The sequence below is a fragment of the Mytilus galloprovincialis genome, chromosome 1, assembly GCF_965363235.1.
Source record: "Mytilus galloprovincialis chromosome 1, xbMytGall1.hap1.1, whole genome shotgun sequence".
In the NCBI taxonomy this organism is placed as follows: domain Eukaryota; kingdom Metazoa; phylum Mollusca; class Bivalvia; order Mytilida; family Mytilidae; genus Mytilus; species Mytilus galloprovincialis.
Genome location: NC_134838.1, coordinates 43,539,047 through 43,557,800, shown reverse-complemented (window position 1 = coordinate 43,557,800; position 18,754 = coordinate 43,539,047). Strand labels below are relative to the sequence as shown.

General features: G+C 31.5%; 1 pseudogene; it reads left to right on the top strand.

Moving 5' to 3' along the window:
• The window catches only part of LOC143060957 (E3 ubiquitin-protein ligase rnf213-alpha-like), a 198,751-nt pseudogene that overhangs the window by 159,437 nt on the left and 20,560 nt on the right, over positions 1–18,754 (top strand).

The following is an 18,754-nucleotide window of genomic DNA, read 5'->3' as shown; positions in this document are numbered from 1 at the left end:
TACAAATCAATTAGCGTACATGGGAGAATGTTTCATGGAGGAGCCGCACGTAAAACGCGGGCGAGGTACCGCGGGTTTCTCAGCCATCCAGGCCGGCAAATTATGAAAAACAGGACGGGACTGTGGTAACGACAAATACAAGATCTCTGTGGTCTTATGTTTTGAAACACAATTTGTCTTAACAATTAATAAAGAGATTAATTTTTACCAAACGTTGACATTAGCGTAGAACGTTAGGCCCTATTACATGGTGTCATTTTTTTTAAAGTACATTATGTGCGTGATTGCTTTTTAAGTTTTGGATCTTTTTAAAGTCATCAGAAACCTCAAATCAAAAAAAAATAATGCATATGTTTTTTTATAACTCAATGGATAGTTTTCATTATACAACTTATATACATATACTTTTTTCTGAAGAAAATTCTTTAATTTATTCATATTTAGAAGAATTTTACTTTTTTTAATTGATTCCTTCCAGGAAGCAATTTCCCCGACATATTTTCGGTATGCGAAGTGACCTCAGTGTGACCCATCTCGTAAAAATCCGGTGATCACAATACGCATGGATGTCCTTAAAATAAACTATTATCTGAATTTACATGTTAAACACGTGCTCAATTTACATGCTTTTTTGTTGATATTTTGTCGATTGTTGACAAACAGGTGACAATCGTTAAACTTCGGCTTCAAAACACGAACTTTAATTACCTGCCATATTTTCACAACAACACTGACCGATTGAAAAAAAAATGACGATTATACGAAATTTACACGAAAAAAATGATAAATTCGTGCACAGATGCATTGGTTCAAGAATTGGAAGAACATTATTTTTCACCGGTCACTCGTTTCTTATGACTTTAAATACCAATAAAGAAATATAACAATATTGTAGTTTTGTATTTGTTCAATTGGTTAATAGATTAAAAGGGTTTTTTTTTATCAATGATAGGTATTTATTAGTTGAGCAAATGAACCATTCCTTACATATGATGTTTCGTGTTTATTCATTCTTTTGTAAGCAAATATTCATATTGTAATATTGCTGATCACTCTCAATTTAAAAATAATAGTACGTGTCCTTTTTGAAATTTTTGTCTTCAAGGGAAATATCAAAATTTCAATTTAGCCATTTGTGTCTGTTTATCTATAAGCATAATGGTTGCAATCATTATAGTTTTTTTTAACTACCAGGTCAAGAATATAATTGGTGATACCCATTCTAACGTGTACTTATACATTATTTTACTGTACAATAATTCTTATGTTTTGTAGTAGAGGTAATTTTATCAGGAAAACGGAGACCGGATATTACAACAACCATATCCCCTCCCCTCAACATTCATCTGCGTTTTCTGAATTCAACAATGGTATGTTTTTACTAATAAAAATGCCACAGTTACATTATTTTTCAGAGACTTAGCTTTTTGACGGAGTTTATGAAAAAGCATCCACTGTTTCAGCGAAAGGTATGGAAATTACTTCTAATTACAAAAGACTAATGATTAATGTGATTAATACATAAAAAATAAATTTCATTCCTGTAAAAGACTTTACTTTAATAACAAAAATAAGGAAAACAAATATGACAATACACTAAACCTGTATAAACGTTCAAAACAATTTGACCTAATCATTTCATTTTGAAAGATACTATACAAAACATTCCTGGGGAACATATCTTTTGAATATTTTTTTAAGTGCTTTACTTATATATTGATATTATAGTGTTTTGCAGTAAAGATTTGCATACTTTTGGGGTCATTTTCATAAAACTTTAAAACTTTAAAAAATGTAAACAACACTTTCTAAATGTCATGTGTCCGATACGCTTTTTTTCTAAATAACTTAAATCAGAAAAGCTCCAAAGCTACGTTAATAATAGAGAGGGATGAAAGATACCAGAGGGACAGTCAAACTCATAAATCAAAAATAAACTGACAACGCCATGGCTAAAAATGAAAAAGTCAAACAGACAAACAACAGTACACATGACACAACATAGAAAACTTAAGAACAAGCCACACGAACCCCACCAAAAATATAGAAGCGTCTTCGAGATTGAGAAATGAGGAAAACTTAGTTAATTCTACAGTGTTTTACTGATAATGGAAATGGTTTATGACAATCAACTTTTAATTTTAAAACTAAGAGATGAAATTGCAGTTGACAAAGATTTTTCGGGAACCTTTGCGATTTGGTTTGTAACGTCATTATATATTTCTTCAAATACGCTTGTTACATTGATACTTCAAGAAACCAAGTGTTTTTATTGATTTTTCTTATAATATTCCACTGATTACCGATGTTAGTAGTACGCTATTGATATATATGTATATACTCATTTTCGTTAATACTATTGTCAAAGGTTTATGCATTACGTTTTAATCTATTCAATCGTGTATACTTCTTTTTAGTGACTTCAGTAATGGATGTAATTTCAGTGTTTTGTTTTCGTTATTTCGTTATATGTTTTCTTGAACAAAAATTTGATTTACAATTACATTTGTCACAAGTTATCAAATACATATTACATGAACTGTATAAAGAAAAACCTAAAGTTGTTAGGAAATAATTCAGAATAAAATATGATTTGTCAAAAATCTTTTATTTAAAAACAAATTTCTTTAACGATAATATAAATTTTAAATTCATTTTTTTCATTAACTCATGATTTTTTTTCCAAATATATTCTTAAAACTAGCAAGATCAACCAGTGGTTGTACTCTTCTTCTTCGTTACAAACATTACATAGGTCGTCGTTCTTCTGTTTCCATTTAGGTAATAGGTGCTAAGTTGGTGATATGAATTGTAAAGTTTCTTTCTTTATATTTTTCACCTTATTCTCTTCTTGATAAAGGAACATGAAAATATAGAATTGATTACTTTACGAATTTTATATTCATTTATTATATAAATTAACACAAAAACGACAATGTTACCATAACACAAAATGTCTTGCTTTTAATCACAACACTAATTTGGCAGAAACTTTTAACCAATGTTACATAAATAACATGTGTTTTTAATTTTAATGTGATGTGTCTGAATTGATGGTAAACAACATATTCCATGCATTAAAATTGTATTTTGATGTTAATTGAACAATGAAATATAGGTAACAACCTATACTGGAAACATATATTAAAGTAGAACACAGACCTGAAAATGTAATGCCTTTATACTTATTATAATATAGGTAGGTCAGCAAAATGAAAACGTGTTTAATAAAAAAAAAACTAGCAATAGTATTTTAGAGATGTGGGTAGTTTGAAGTAACTAATATTAAAGAGAGTTTTGATATGTTACGAAAATGCAGTGTTCTACTTTCAGTGATATTTCAAAACAATTTTAAAACTAGATCAACTTTTAGCAATAGGATGTACGAAAGGATTATTTTTAGGTGACATTTATGCCATGAAAAGCATTATTTTGTGAATCAGAAGGAAATCAAATAATAGAATTTCGCTTTGATTATTTAAGTTCAGAAAAAAAGAATGATGATTTACCATAAATGACTGCATAAAATAAAAAAAATATTGACACATTAACTTATCATTCCTGTATAAAATTTCTTTATCTTTTTGCAACTTGTTAAGAAAGTTTAAAGATATTTGTATAAATCAAACTAAATCATAGAATAAATTGTAATCCAGTAAAACATCTGTTCACTTAATGGAGAACCCTAGTGATGAGTAGCATTACCGCATAAAATTTGCTTGTTTATATAAAACTAAACCGATCGTTTGCTATCTTTTGTTATCACAGACTCCAGTTATTTCCCGAGTAGATATACTTTGTTCTTTTATAGGACTTGCCAATAGCAGTTATAGAAAATAGAATATGGATTGCACAAAGATATAATCTGTATATAAACATGAGTTTAACAGAACAGAACATCGCATGTTTGTTAGTTCATTACCTTGCGCTGATGTTTGAGTTTCCTTTCAAAGCTACAGTTTTGGAACCATTGATGAATATTGCTTTGAATCCCAAAGAAATGGTTGTAAGTTATTAAATCTTCCTTTTTAGCGGCCACATGGTATACTTTGAAAATAACAGGTCTGAATAAACAATATCATAATTTAAAGTGAAACGAAATTCCTGTGGTAGTCAACATAAGGGATCAAATTTGGTCGACTATATTAAAAACAAAGAGACCACACTTTATGCTTTCTCTTTTGAAGTTCTTTGAAGGGACTGTCAAAAATGAATAAGTTTCATATGTATGATACAGACTTCCTACATTCTTCAAAGCCAAATTATTACTATGAAAAGCACACATATAGTAAATTCGAACACTATTTTACTAGTTGTTTATTTTTATCAGAAAAATAAAAAAATTAGACAGTATGTATCAACATATATTTTATTGATATGTCATAAGAAGAACCTTAAATCTTAAAAAATAAAATTTTAATGTAGTAAGTTTGTTTTCAACCCAAGAAATAAAAAAGAACATGTGATATGATTGCCAATATGACACCTCTTCACAAGAAACCTAACTGTAGGTCACTTCACGGTTCCAACAATGAGCCAAGACCATACCACAAAGTCAGCTATAGAAGGCCTTGGAAGAACAACTTTGAAGAGTTCGAGTACCCCTTTGATATCTTCCGCCATTCATTAATATCTGACACATTGTCTTTTGAACCGATAACCTTAATAATTTGAAGTGATCTAATATTCACTTTGATTTTTTTTTCCTGTCACTCAACAAACATGGCCAGTTTTGCTTTAAAAAAAGGGCCAGTGCAAGAAAACATAGTCAAGTGTCTTGAAAATATTACTATTTACAAAGAATAAGTTTCAATTTTGGTCCTCCCGAGCTAAGACTAGATACGTGGAAATAAAATCGCAATTATCTTATGGAAATTCAAAGCAAATGTCGTTAATGAATAAATAATTACAAATGTGAATCAAATGCGTACTAACAATGTAGTCGGTAATTCTTGTATAAAAGAGGATGCTTAGGTTTTCCGGTTTGAACTGAATGAGAGTCGGGAGATTAAAAAGACATTCAAAACTAATAAGTTGAGTACATCTGACAACGCAAAGGCAGTAGGAGGAATATGACTAAAAGATACCCGATATTGAAATAAGAAGATGTGGTATGATGTTCATGTCCACACAACACTACAGAGAAAACTAAAAAATAAGAATCACGGAATGAACTATGGTAGTCCGCAAGGATAGACAGTTCCTGCTCGACTTTTAGCATCCGTTCTGTCTTTTACGAAAAACAAATCAAGTGAGAAGTCTGTTCAGTTGATGACATAATCGAGAAAAAGAGGACAGGTTTGAAAAAAAACCTGAAAAGTATACAGTAAATTAAGGCAATCATATATTACTGATCGATGTCCAATTCTCATAAATATTATGATTGAAACCAAACAAGAGTACAAAAGCTGAAATGTCTTACCTGGTTTATTGATCATTGATTTTATGATGAAAGTCTTACACAACAAGGTTTTATTAAAATATGACACAAATGTAACATGACAACTAATCCATTCACCTAATATAGCTGACCTATTGCTATAAGTATTTGAAAAACAGACCAAACATTAAAACACTGATTTATAAATCATGAAAATGAAGTCAAGGTCAGATAATACCGACTAGAGGGCCGACATGTACATCTAAAATTCTTTCCATTCACAAAACATAATTGAATTTTATTATTGTACTTAAAAAATATACATTAACACAAATACACTTAAAACTGTTCCTACCTCTTTCATACTCACAGGCGAGACAAAATATGAAAATATTGGTAGTTAAATGTACAAATGATTTAATAGTAAGATTTTAAAATATGTAAATCTGTTTTGAAATTGTTTTTTTTTCATCAGAAACACAAAAACGAGAAGATTTTCAATTATATTTTGTTGCCAGCATAGACAAAATTTCCCAGACTTGAATATGCTAGGATATTTTTTTTTTATTTTTTCCAAAAGCTACATATTTTTTAAAAGATACTACCATTTTGTTCGGGCCCATATCTTAGGAATTTAATTCACAACTTTCAGACCTATTGATTCCATCGTCGTTAGTTAGCAAGTGTTATGTAGTACACAATGTCGAATTTGTAGACGATCGTATTTAAGTCTACGGTTGATGTGATACATTATGACGTAAACTTACATGATCGTTATTTACGTCGAAGATCTTTGTGGTTTTGCTTCCATTTGCATGCTATAAGGAACCATCACTCAAAACAAATCAAATATGTATTACAAGTACATGTATACTGTCTCATCCTGAAGGAAAAAAATGATAGTGTTTTATGATATCTATTTCAATTCATTTTATTTCAGAATTCTTATTACCCTACAATGCCTCAGGAGGAGATAACTTATGTCAGAGAAGCACTGATTGACCAGTCAGTTATGTACAGTGAGTTGTTTTATGATATGATATATGATATACAGTTCATAAGATATTTCTTTGAGTTTCTTAGTTTGTGAGTTGAGGATGGCGAGTTACAGATCAAGTTAAAGTTTCGTTCTGCACCGATAATTGTTTTCGAAATTACGTTCTTTGGACTTTGATAAATTGCTTGAAATCACAGTTCTACGGACTTTAATTTTCTCTAAACGTTCATTTTTTATACATAAATGAAGCCGTTAGTTTCCTTACTCCACTAGAGTAGTCGTCTGATTTGTAATTGTGCTATTGTTTTCCTTCTTGTGGTTACATTTTGACTGAATGTGAATTTACTCAAAAGGCGATCCATGCAAAGCTGAATTCAATTATCCTGTCAATAAATAGTATTCTAAATTTATTTCTATCCCTTTGAATAACTGGTCCTTGCCTGGTTAGTCAAAAGATTCTATGTCTGTTAACTTTAAATGGATATCAAAGGTACCAGGATTATGATTTAATACGCCAAACGCGAGTTTAATCTACATAAGACACATCAGTGACGCTCAGATCAAATAAATTATGAAGCCAAACAAGTACAAAGTTGAAGAGCATTGAGGACCCAAAACTCCAAAAAGATGTGCCAGATATGGTTAAGGTAATCTATTCCTGGGATAAGAAAATCCTTAGTTTTTCGAAAAATTCAGAGTTTTCTAACAGGAAAATTATAAAAATTACCATATAATTGATATTCATGTCAACACCGAAGTGCTGACTGCTGGGCTGGCAATACCCTCGGGGAAGAAACGTCCACTAGAAGTGGCATCGACCTTGTGGTGTAAATAGATATTTAAGGTACCAGGATTATAATTTAGTACGCCAGACACGCGTTTCATCTACATAAGACTCATCAGTGACGCTCAGATCAAAATAGTTATAAAGCCAAACAAGTCAAAGGTTGAAGAGCATTGAGAACCCAAAAATCCCAAAAGTGGTGCCAAATGCGAATTAGGTAATCTATTCCTGGGATAAGAAAATCCTTAGTATACATCATTTATACGCTAGTTTTGTTTTCTGTTGTTTTTTCACACATTAAAATAAATCCAAATACCACGAATTTACGCCATAAAGATAACAAAATAGCATTTATTTGCATTAAAACATAAACACAATATTGTTCTTTCCAGTAATATGTTAGACATATATTGATCAAATACTTCTTCATAGAGTAAGGTTAAATGTAATAAGCACTTCGACAGTAAAGATCAGCAAAAATGTAATCCATTTTCAGACCTGTCATACACATACCTTTCTGCTTTCCAATTTTTCATCAATCATAAGAAGTTGTGGTAAATATTTCAATGAGTTAACTACCCACTAGATACCAAATGATGTAGATATAAGCAACTCAAATTGAACAAGTTAATATGTAAAATTAATAAATATCGTCACATATTTCGCAAGTACTCATAAAAATTAATATTGAGTCACAAACAAGAGGAAGACGATCTGCTGGGTATTATCTCCTTAACTAATGAATAAGTCACACAACTTCTTCATTTTCCAATTCTTTGATATTGTTTTGACCTTATGATTCTCTTACTTCTTTCTGTGTATTTTGTGATAGTTATAAAATTGGGGGTTTTTAAATCGAGATATGCTTCTATGTAACCAACACCAGAGGTGTTATATAATGTTTTGAATAATTTACTAGGTCATTTGTCAAGGTCAAAAACTTTGGATTCGGTTAACAACCCCATGTCCTATGGTTAAGATCGTGTCCGACCTTTATTATGAGAACAGTTATGATTTTAAAGTTTATACTTGACATGTATATTAACCAACATCAGAGGGTGTGTCCTAATTTATGTACAACTTACTAGATCAAAAGTCAAGTTCAAAAACTTTGGTTTCAGTTGACAACCCTATGTTCTATGATACCGATGTTATGATTTCAAAGTTAATAATTGACATGTATAAAACCCATGAAAGAGGGTGTATCATAGTGTGTGTACAACTTCCTTAGCCAAATATAACACTTTAACTTAGAAAATATAAAATGAAATCACTCTTAGCACATAAGTGCAACGTACACCCTGTAATAACTTTTAAAAAGTGCTTAATATCAACCTGTCCATACATACCACACGTTAATGTTAGCGGGTCAACAAAGATGGGTCACATCTCAATGATGTTTAGTAATTGATGTATTCCTAAATTATGAATAACCAATGCCTTAACTTATATGTGATACTTCTGCATAATTTTTTTTTTAAATTCGACTAGCTTTTATATATCAGTGACATAGAACAATTATGATATCGATGCAATAATTCTGGAGACATTAATAATAATTATTTTTATTAGAGTTTGCTTAATTTAAAAATGTTTTATTTCTAATTACAGAATGCTCCCAAGGTCATCCATATGTTGTTGGTGAAGTAAGTACACTAAACCACAGTATAATCTTTTTTTAAAGGACCAGAATAAGAAACTGGTAGGAAAATGTGTGCATTTTATGTATACTCTTCTCTTTTAAATGGTTATCATTAATGATAATAGAACTTTAATTCTTACATAATGAATATATACAAACAAAACAGTAGTTTATAAGTACTTAAAATATAAGCGAAATATTTCAAAGAAGCGAATTCATAGAAAGAAGAGAAAAAAATGACGACGCTGCTACTGAAAAACAAAAATATATATACAGACAAACAACAGAACACAAAACACAACATAGAAAAAAAAGACTATGCAATATGAACCCCACTTTATAGAAATTCGGAGTAATCTCGTAGGCTCCGAAAGATTATGCATATCCTGCTCCACATGTGGCATCGTTATAAGTAATGTAGTAAAACATCAAAGATACAAATACAGCACCAGAGATGCAATTAATGTGTCATTAGTAAAACTTGAGGAAATTAACGAAATTTCTACTTGAATACAGCCTGTGGTGAGTTAAGAAAACCTAACAAGTCCAAAAAGTAATACTCTAAACAGGAAACTAATTGTAAAAATCCATTATCATTTCAGCTTGTTAATGACAATGAAAACACAACCAACACAATTTTAGTTTTACTACATGTCGTATTATTCATTGCTAAAATCACATAGGCCTAACGTTTACCATTGCTATCAGACCGCCAGTTGTCTCCGTATAAACTTTAAAGATGATCTAGCCTTTTTTATATTGTCTGGTAAAATATTGTATAACTAGTTGCACAAAAAGTTATAATCAAACTCGTCAGTGGACGCTTTTATTTGTCATTTAATGATAATTCTTATACACTTTTTGCGATGTTTGTAATTATTCTCAAAACTGTAACGTAGGTGAATTTTGACTGTGGTTCAGTTTGCTATCAAGATAACTTGTGATCATATTCTCTTGCGATTGATCGCAAAGAACGATCCGCTTTGAATAATACAAAAGTATAAAACAATGACTTCGTTCCAGCGGGTTTTTTTTTCTTAACCATTTTTTACACATTGTGTTTTCAATGCATGGAATCACATATGCTGTTTCATAGCAATGTTGGTATACAAAATTATTAAAGGATGTTATGTTACAAGTTGAAGGTAGTATAAAACAAACCCGATGACATTCTATTAGAATTTAATTTTCATTTGTTTTTGTTACAAAAAATGTATATCCTACCACTCTTAAACAACCGAAGAAAAATATTCTTCCATATCTTGCACTGTTTATGGAAATTAGTTTTAATTACAAATGAACATATCTCACTGAAAGAGCATAAGAAGATGTGGGAAGTGGGGAGTGGTTATAAAAAAGAACTTGCAGTATGTTAATATATGGTACAGTTAATAGATTTATCGAAGAAAAAAAAGGATAATAAATTCCATATAAAAGGATCTGCCAGGAAATAACATTTAAATAATTGTGAACTTAAGATGGAATGAAAAAAGAATATTACAAAAACAAATGAATATGTAAACTTGGTAATAAATTGTTCAAATAACCTTCCACAAAGAGACCAAATGACACAGACATTAACAGTTATAGATCACCGTACGGCCTTCAACAATGAGCAAAGCATATACCGCATAGTCAGCTACAAAAGGCCAGAAATGAGAGATGTAAAACAAGAAACTAACGGCCTAATTAATGTACAAAAAATGAACGAAAAACATATATGTAACACATAAACAAACGACAACCCTAAATTACAGGCTCCTGACTTGGGACAGGCACATACATAAGAATGTGGCGGGTTTAGACATGCTAGCGGGATTCAAACCCTTCCCATAACATTTGACAGTGGTTTAACAGTACAACATAAGAATTACTTTTGTAGTGTAGAAATTTCGTTGGAAGTACTTGAGAAATGGCATGTTTATATTAGTGATATCGAATTTATTCAAAATTTTGATTTGTATACATTACTTTATGTACCATTTTGCCACTTATCAAGAAAAAATTTGCACTCCTAATTCAATTGACATTTTAAAAGTCAGAATGAGAACATTTTTCAGTTTTAAGTAATAATCTTGAATATTGTTATAAATAAAAATAAGCTGTAAACAGCAATACTGTTAGACAAATTAAGATTAACATATAAGTAAACATGACCAAAATTGTAAACTGAGCCTCTAAGGAGTTATTGCCTTTTTAGCTGTGGTCACAACTAACCGGATTGCTCGAAAGGACACCGTACGAATGAAACTTTTCCGTTTACAAAATTTGTATCCGTTAGGAGTTCGTTGGTTTACTGACGAAATAAAACAGACACGTCACGAATATCTAATGGACACACACAGGAAACATACAGGACAGAACGGATGTCGAACGTACATCAAACGCACGAGTACCACATAAAACGGAAACCTAACGGAAGCTTATCGGATAAAACGGATGACATGAAATAATAAACATGCAAACAAGCTCACTTGATTTCGAAAACAGTTTTGCTATTTTGAATCAGTTCATATTACGTATCTCTTGTTTGAAAACGGATATGGTGTTATGCAGAACTCTGAGACTCCATTGTAATGTATGCTACGATATTTTGCTCCAAAAGCAGGATGTCTAAATGTCATTGCTAACTTGATTCCTGCTTTTAGCGAATTTTTTGGTTTGCTATACGAGGGCCGACCCGCTGCAATATCTCTTCGAAATTTGACATACCAATACTTGGCATTTCTGATGCTTTTATCCGTTTTACATTCAGTACATATCCGCAGACTCTTTATATCCTCAGTTTACTTTCAGTGTGGGAAACCAACTGTTGAAAGTAAATGTCTTGTCTGTGGTGAAAAGATTGGGGGACATGATCATCAGCCAGTTGAAGGAAATATAAAGGACGAAGGGTAAATACAGTTATTCTTCTATGCAAATGATAAATTTGTAATTGATTCTATACATATAAAAAAAAAGATGTGGTATGATTGCAACAACTATCAACAAGAGACAAAATGACACAGATATTAACAATTATAGGTCACCGTACGGCCTTCAACAATGAGAAAAGCTCATACCGCATAGTCAGCTATAAAAGGCCCCGATATGACAATGTAAAACAATTCAAACGAGAAAACCAACGGCCTTATTTATGTAAAAAAAAAAAAAAGAACGAAAAACAAATATGTAACACTTAAACAAACGACAACCACTGAATTACAGGTTTCTGACTTGGGACAGGCACATACATTTATAATGTGGCGGGGTTAAACATGTTAGCGGGATCCCAACCCTCCATTAACCTGGGACAATGGTATAATAGTACAACATAAGAACGAACTATAAAAACCAGTTGAAAAAGGCTTAACTCATCAGATGGATAAAAATATAATTGTACGTGGCCGGGTACTTGTACATCCCGAAAACAAAATGACACTAGGAACAGATCTGAGAGAATCGCAGTTATCTGACAGCTAGTTCAAAGCAACTAACAACTAATAAAAATATCATGCATCTAAGACTAAACTATCAATCCGTAAACATTCAACATCCAATGGATTAAGTGTAAAGACGTCATAAACAGTACAGAGAAAAATATTATCTTGTGCAATGCAAAGTTACAGGTATCGACAGATTGTAGATCCATGAATGTGTATATCTATATAACATACTAGTAATATTTAGTTTGCTTTTAATTTATTGATAACAAAATCAATAGTTATACAAATTAAAACACCGTACGGCCTTCAACAATGAGCAAATCAAATTGAGAAAGGAAATGGGGAATGTGTCAAAGCGACAACAACCCGACCATAGAGCAGACAACAGTCGAAAGCCACCAATGGGTCTTCAATGTTGCGAGAAACTCCCACACCCGTAAGCGTCCTTCAGCTGGCCCCTTAAAAAATATGTATACTACTACAGTGATAATGAACGTCATACTAAACTCCGAATTATACACAAGAAAATTAAATTATACAAGACTAACAAAGGCCAGAGGCTCCTGACTTGGGACAGGCGCAAAATTGCGGCCGGGTTAATCATGTTTATGAGATCCCAACCCTCCCCCTATACCTCTAGCCAATGTAGAAAAGTAAACGCATAACAATACGCACATAAAAATTCAGTTCAAGAGAAGTCCGAGTCCAATGTCAGAAAATGTAACAAAAGAAAATAAATAAAATGACAATAATACATAAATAACAACAGACTACTAGCAGTTAACTGACATGCCAGGTCCAGACCTCAATTAAACTGATTGAAAGAGTATGCCTTCGTCATATGAATATCAGGCACAATCCCTCCCGTTAGGGGTTACGTATCATAATATCATAAAATATATGAGAAGAACATAACCCGTGTCATGCCAACAACTGGGGTTTTTTTTAAATGTGATTAGTTCCGATGCAAAGACCCTATAAGTGAATCAACATTAAAGCCAAAATAAGCAATCTTTAATGACCTGACAACAGTATCGTAAATATATCCCTTCTTAATAAGTCTGTTTAAAGGTTTTGTAAGCTTTTGAGGTGAATACTGACATTTTTGTTCTTTGTAAAGAATATTACCATAAAGATTGGATGTGAAATACCTGAACGTATAAGATGTCTGCATCTTGAGTTATATTTACGAACTATTTCCTTATACCTATGATAAAATTTAGTAAATGTTTTGTCTAGTTTGTGATATCGAAAACCCTGGTGTAATTATTTTTCAGTAATACATAAATGTCTCTCGCTAAAATCTGATACGTTGTTACATACACGAGCGAATCGTACAAGTTAAGATATATAAACACCATAAGATGGTGGCAAGGGAACGTCACCATCTAAAAATGGATAATAAACGATAGGAAATGAAAAATCATCTCTTTTATCATAAATTTTTTTATTAAAGGGCAGTGGTCATTGTTAGTATTAGATTTATACAAAGTAAGTTCAACAGGATAAATTTCTTTAGTATACATACTGAAGTCGTCATTATTGAGAGCCAATATATCATCCAAATATCTAAAAGTATTCTTAAATTTTTGTATCAAATGTTGTTTCGATAGGGTCAGTGCTAATTTTAGTCATCAATTGTAACTCATAACGATACCAAAACAGGTCCGCAATAAGTGGTGCACAGTGAGTACCCATTTGAATTCCAATAACTTGACGATATACGGAATCTTCAAAGTGAACAAAAATTTTATAAAGTAAAAATTCAAGCGCATATATAGTATCAAAGCCCATATCCATAGTCAGCTATAAAAGCCCCCGATATGACAATGTAAAACAATTCAAACGAGAACACCAACGGCCTTCATGCCCGTCTTACTCAATAGCTGTTATATATCATAAAGATAAATTCAAACACAAATTAACAAACCAATGTAAACCAAAAGGATACTTAAGCTGTTTAATTTGTCTTTTCAATATCAAAAAGTATAATTTAGCTAATGCACACACTCAGTGAACAAACAATTTCTAAATAAGTCTGCTTTCATACTATATTTTGGCGCAAATGACCTATAAAATTAGAGGAAATTGTAGCAGATTATGCAAAGCATATCTTTGATTTATTGTGTCCAATTATATGTTGCATTGTCTCTGAAATCAGTTTATTTGCTTAGATAATATCATTTTCAGCAATATTATTATATATGCATTTTGCTATTCACAGTGTTGACATGATTGAAAAAGGTCACATACTTGGTAGTGCACGAAATTTAACTCAGAAACTTGTCATTCTACAAGATAGAAGTATAGACCGAATATCTGTTTCATTGATTAGGTTACTCACACACTTGTCTATGTTCATAGGAGCTAATATTGATAATGAGGTTTGTGGATATGATGATAGTTGTTCGTGTTTTGTCATTATGTGATACATTACTGCAAAATAGCATGTTTAGTTAAAACTGAAACTATTGTAAAAAAGGGATGAAGATTACCAATAGTACTGTCACAATGTTTTTAATACATTACAATTCAGATTATCCTTTTGATTAATATTTATATGTATAACTGATAAATTATAAAGTACGGAATTTCTATACAGCAAATAAGTTAAAACCTTTACTAAATTCATTAATACAACAAATAATTAGTGTGAAAGTTTCTTTGTACCAGTAGAAAAAAAAACTTGTAGCAAAACAAGCAAGAACTCCAATGTCAATTCAATAATCTTAAGTTATTCATTCTCCTAAGTAATGAATTTATTAAAAAAAATCATTTGGAAATTCAAATATCTCCACTATATTTCTCAAAAAAGAAATCCTGATTAATCATAGGTCTTGTATGTGTTCTATTTGGGATAATTTACCAAAGATGAAGAACTGGATATTCCTTCACAGTATTGAATATCTTAACTACGTAAGTGTCCTTTCAAACAGCGTTATTTTGCTAGATCTTCAAAAGGTCCAATAAACTCTTTTAAAATTATTATCATCAACTTATCAGCAATCAAAGCCCGGTTTAAAAGTTATTGTGAAACTACCTGGTGGCGGCGCGAATCGGCTTATCATATCGTTATTGGTATAGTAATAATAGAAAATAGTTAACATGAAATCAATGGAAAATAAGTTATTTTGTACAAAACTTAAGCTTTGTCCCAACATTGTTGATTACCACATGAGCTCAAAACATGCCAAAGTAGACGGAAACAATTTCACTAGAATTAATTGCCTTGTGAGTAAATAAACTCATCAAAGATACCAGAATTAAATTTTGTATTTACGCCAGACGACGCGGGTTTCGACTACAAAGGACACATCAGTGACGCTCAAATAAAAAAAAATTGAAGAGGCCAAATAAAGTACGCAGTTGAAGAGTATTAAGGACCAAAATTCCTAAAAGTTTTGCCAAAAACAGGTAAGGTAATATATCTCTGAGATAGAAAAGCCTGAGTATTTCAAAAATTTAAAAGTTTTGTAAACAGATAATTTATAAATATGACCATATCAATGACAATCCATGTCAGCAAGGTGTCATGTACATAAGATCCATCTGTATGAGTGAGTAAAATGTATATATTTTATATTCAGAAAGTTGGAACCTAACCAGTATGCAACTCATTTGCCGTGGTCTGTTGTAAATTGAGTTTTTACATGAATCTGTTGTTGTTTGCAGTCTGTGAACTCGTTGATTGCCGTATAAACTCACTGTCAGTAGATGTAACGAGCATCAGAGATGTAATATACGAGTTGCAACTCCAATGTGAATAACTTAAGATGCGTTATGTGTTAGATTTATCCTTTGAATATAATATGTTTAAACAATGGCTCCTGTTTGGTACGATTCGTCAAGTTACGCTTTTGTACGTTCGTTCGTCAATATCCTTGTCATCTCTGATATAACATATCAAGTTATTTTAAAGTAGAAGCAAGACGGATGTTGCATGTGATGCAGGATATTCTTACCTTCCGTCCCGAGCACTTGCAATTACCCACTGTTTACGGTGGGTTCTTATTGCTCAGTATTTTATGTTCTGTTATGTTTTTAGTTCTGTTCTTTGTCTTTTCAACGGTTTTTGCTATGGCTTTGTCAGTTTGTATTCGACTTACGAGTTGAATTTCACTGTGGTATCCCTACATGTCAGGAGCCTGTTTATAAGTTGCTGTCTTTTATTTTTTTAGTTTTATAACACATTAGGCCGTTTTATTTCCGTATGAATTGTTTCACAATTTATCTTGCTGAGACCGGTTATAGTTTACTGTACGGTTTTTGGTTTTGATTATTGTTAAGTGCCCTTCAGTTATCTATAAAAATCAATGTCATTTGATCTCAGATAGACAGTTTTCTTACTCGGAACATTACCACATATACTTGATTTTTCAGCAATATAATAATAAATATATGTAAAAGTTAGTTTTATCATGGGGTACAATTATACCATTATTTTCTTTAAATTTAGGATAAAATTATATAAATACCTTAAATATTATTTTTTTGTAAATCATATATAATTTCGCATTTGCTTTTTGGATAGTTATTTTTTAACACTTGACAATAGTTTTTGACGTCTCTTCCTTTTGTATTATATCAACAATCCAATTTCTTTAAAAGTTTAACTTATTGAAGATTTATTATCTTTAGATATTCTACCATTGTCATAAATTATAGCATATATATATATATAAATTGTATTGTCCTTTATCCAATGATTAAAAACTAAATTGTGCCAGTTTATCTTTATATATTTATTACTCATATTATGTGTTGTCTGATTGTTCTAAAGTTTCTGGTTTGTTAGTTCGACCACGTCCATATGTTATCCATGTTTTTAGTATTTTCAAAATAGAAACATGGGATTTTGCTTTTTTGGTAATTAATGGATTTTAAATTATGCAGATTCATGTGAAATATTAGAACATTTATTCGTTAAATTTGAAGAATTGCGTTAGCCGTGAGATATGATTTTTTATCAACTGCTTCCGATTTATATCAAATACTTCCGTATCATATCAACGTCTTCCGGTTATTATCTCATGCTTTTCTGTAACATTATCGCATGACATTCGACGTCATTCGGCAAATTCCGGAAAGTACACATCAATGGTACGTTTTTGTGTGTAAATAGTTATCAAAGGTACCAGGATTATAATTTGATACGCCAGACGCGCGTTTCGTCTACACAAGACTCATTAGTGACGCTCAGATCAAAATAGTTCTAAAGCCAAACAAGTAAAAAGTTGATGAGCATTGAGGACCCAAAATTCAAAAAAGTTGTGCCAAATACGGTTAAGGTAATCTTTTCATGGGATAAGAAAATCTTAAGTTTTTCGAAAAATTCAAGGTTTTGTAACAGAAAATTTATAAAATGACCATATACTTGATATTCATGTCAACACCGAAGTGCTGACTACTGGGCTGGTGATACCCTCGGGACGAAACGTCCACCAGCAGTGGCATGGACCCAGTGATATAAATAGTTATCATAGGTACCAGGATTATAATTTAATACGCCAGACGCGCGTTTCGTCTACATAAGACTCATCAGTGACGCTCAGATCAAAATAGTTCTAAAGCCAAACAAGTACAAAGTTGAAGAGCATCGAGGACACAAAATTAAAAAAAGTGGCGCCAAATACGGCTAAGGTAATATGTTCCTGGGATAAGAAAATCCTGTTTTTCGAAAAATTCAAAGTTTTGTAACAGAAAATTTATAAAAAAATTACCATATACTTTATGTTCATGTCAACACCGAAGTGCTGACTACTGGGCTGGTGATACCCTCGGGGACGAAATGTCCACCAGCAGTGGCATCGACCCAGTGATGTAAAGTTAACATTATAAAGTTGGATACAATAAATATTAAGAATAACGAATATATATAATTATTAAAAACTGCAAAACAAATGTTACAACACTAAAACGTATTGATTCGACGTTTTCAAAATATTTTTAGTCTGTATGTCTTTTGCTGAAATATATGATAAAAAGAACATAACATATAATTTTTCAGATCAGACACCTTATCAGCCCATGGTCAAAATCATCCCCCGAGCCTGTCGGCTTTCGGGCTGATAAGGGGTCTGATAAGAAAAATGCCATGTTATAATCTATATATATATATCAAATTATAGTAAAGATATAATAAATTTTACTTCATACAATGAGCACAGAGTTTTTACGCATGATGTTCTAGCTGTTTTATCCTCTCCTTTTATTCAGAAAAGATTAACAGGTTTCATTAAAAAAAAAGTACAAATATGGTCAGTGTTTGATGATGCGGCTAATATTTATGTGACATACTATCACTGCTGTTTTTAATGACGCTTCAGTATATTGAATAGTTATCAAAAGTACCAGGATTATAATTTAGTACACCAGACGCGCGTTTCGTCTACATTAGACTCATCAGTGACGCTCATAGAATAGTGACACTCTTAATGTCGGAATTGATGCTGAAAAATTTCGTAGTCATGCTGCCAATTTTTGTTACGTTTTTGTATTTATAAAATTTATTCATAATTTTCATCAT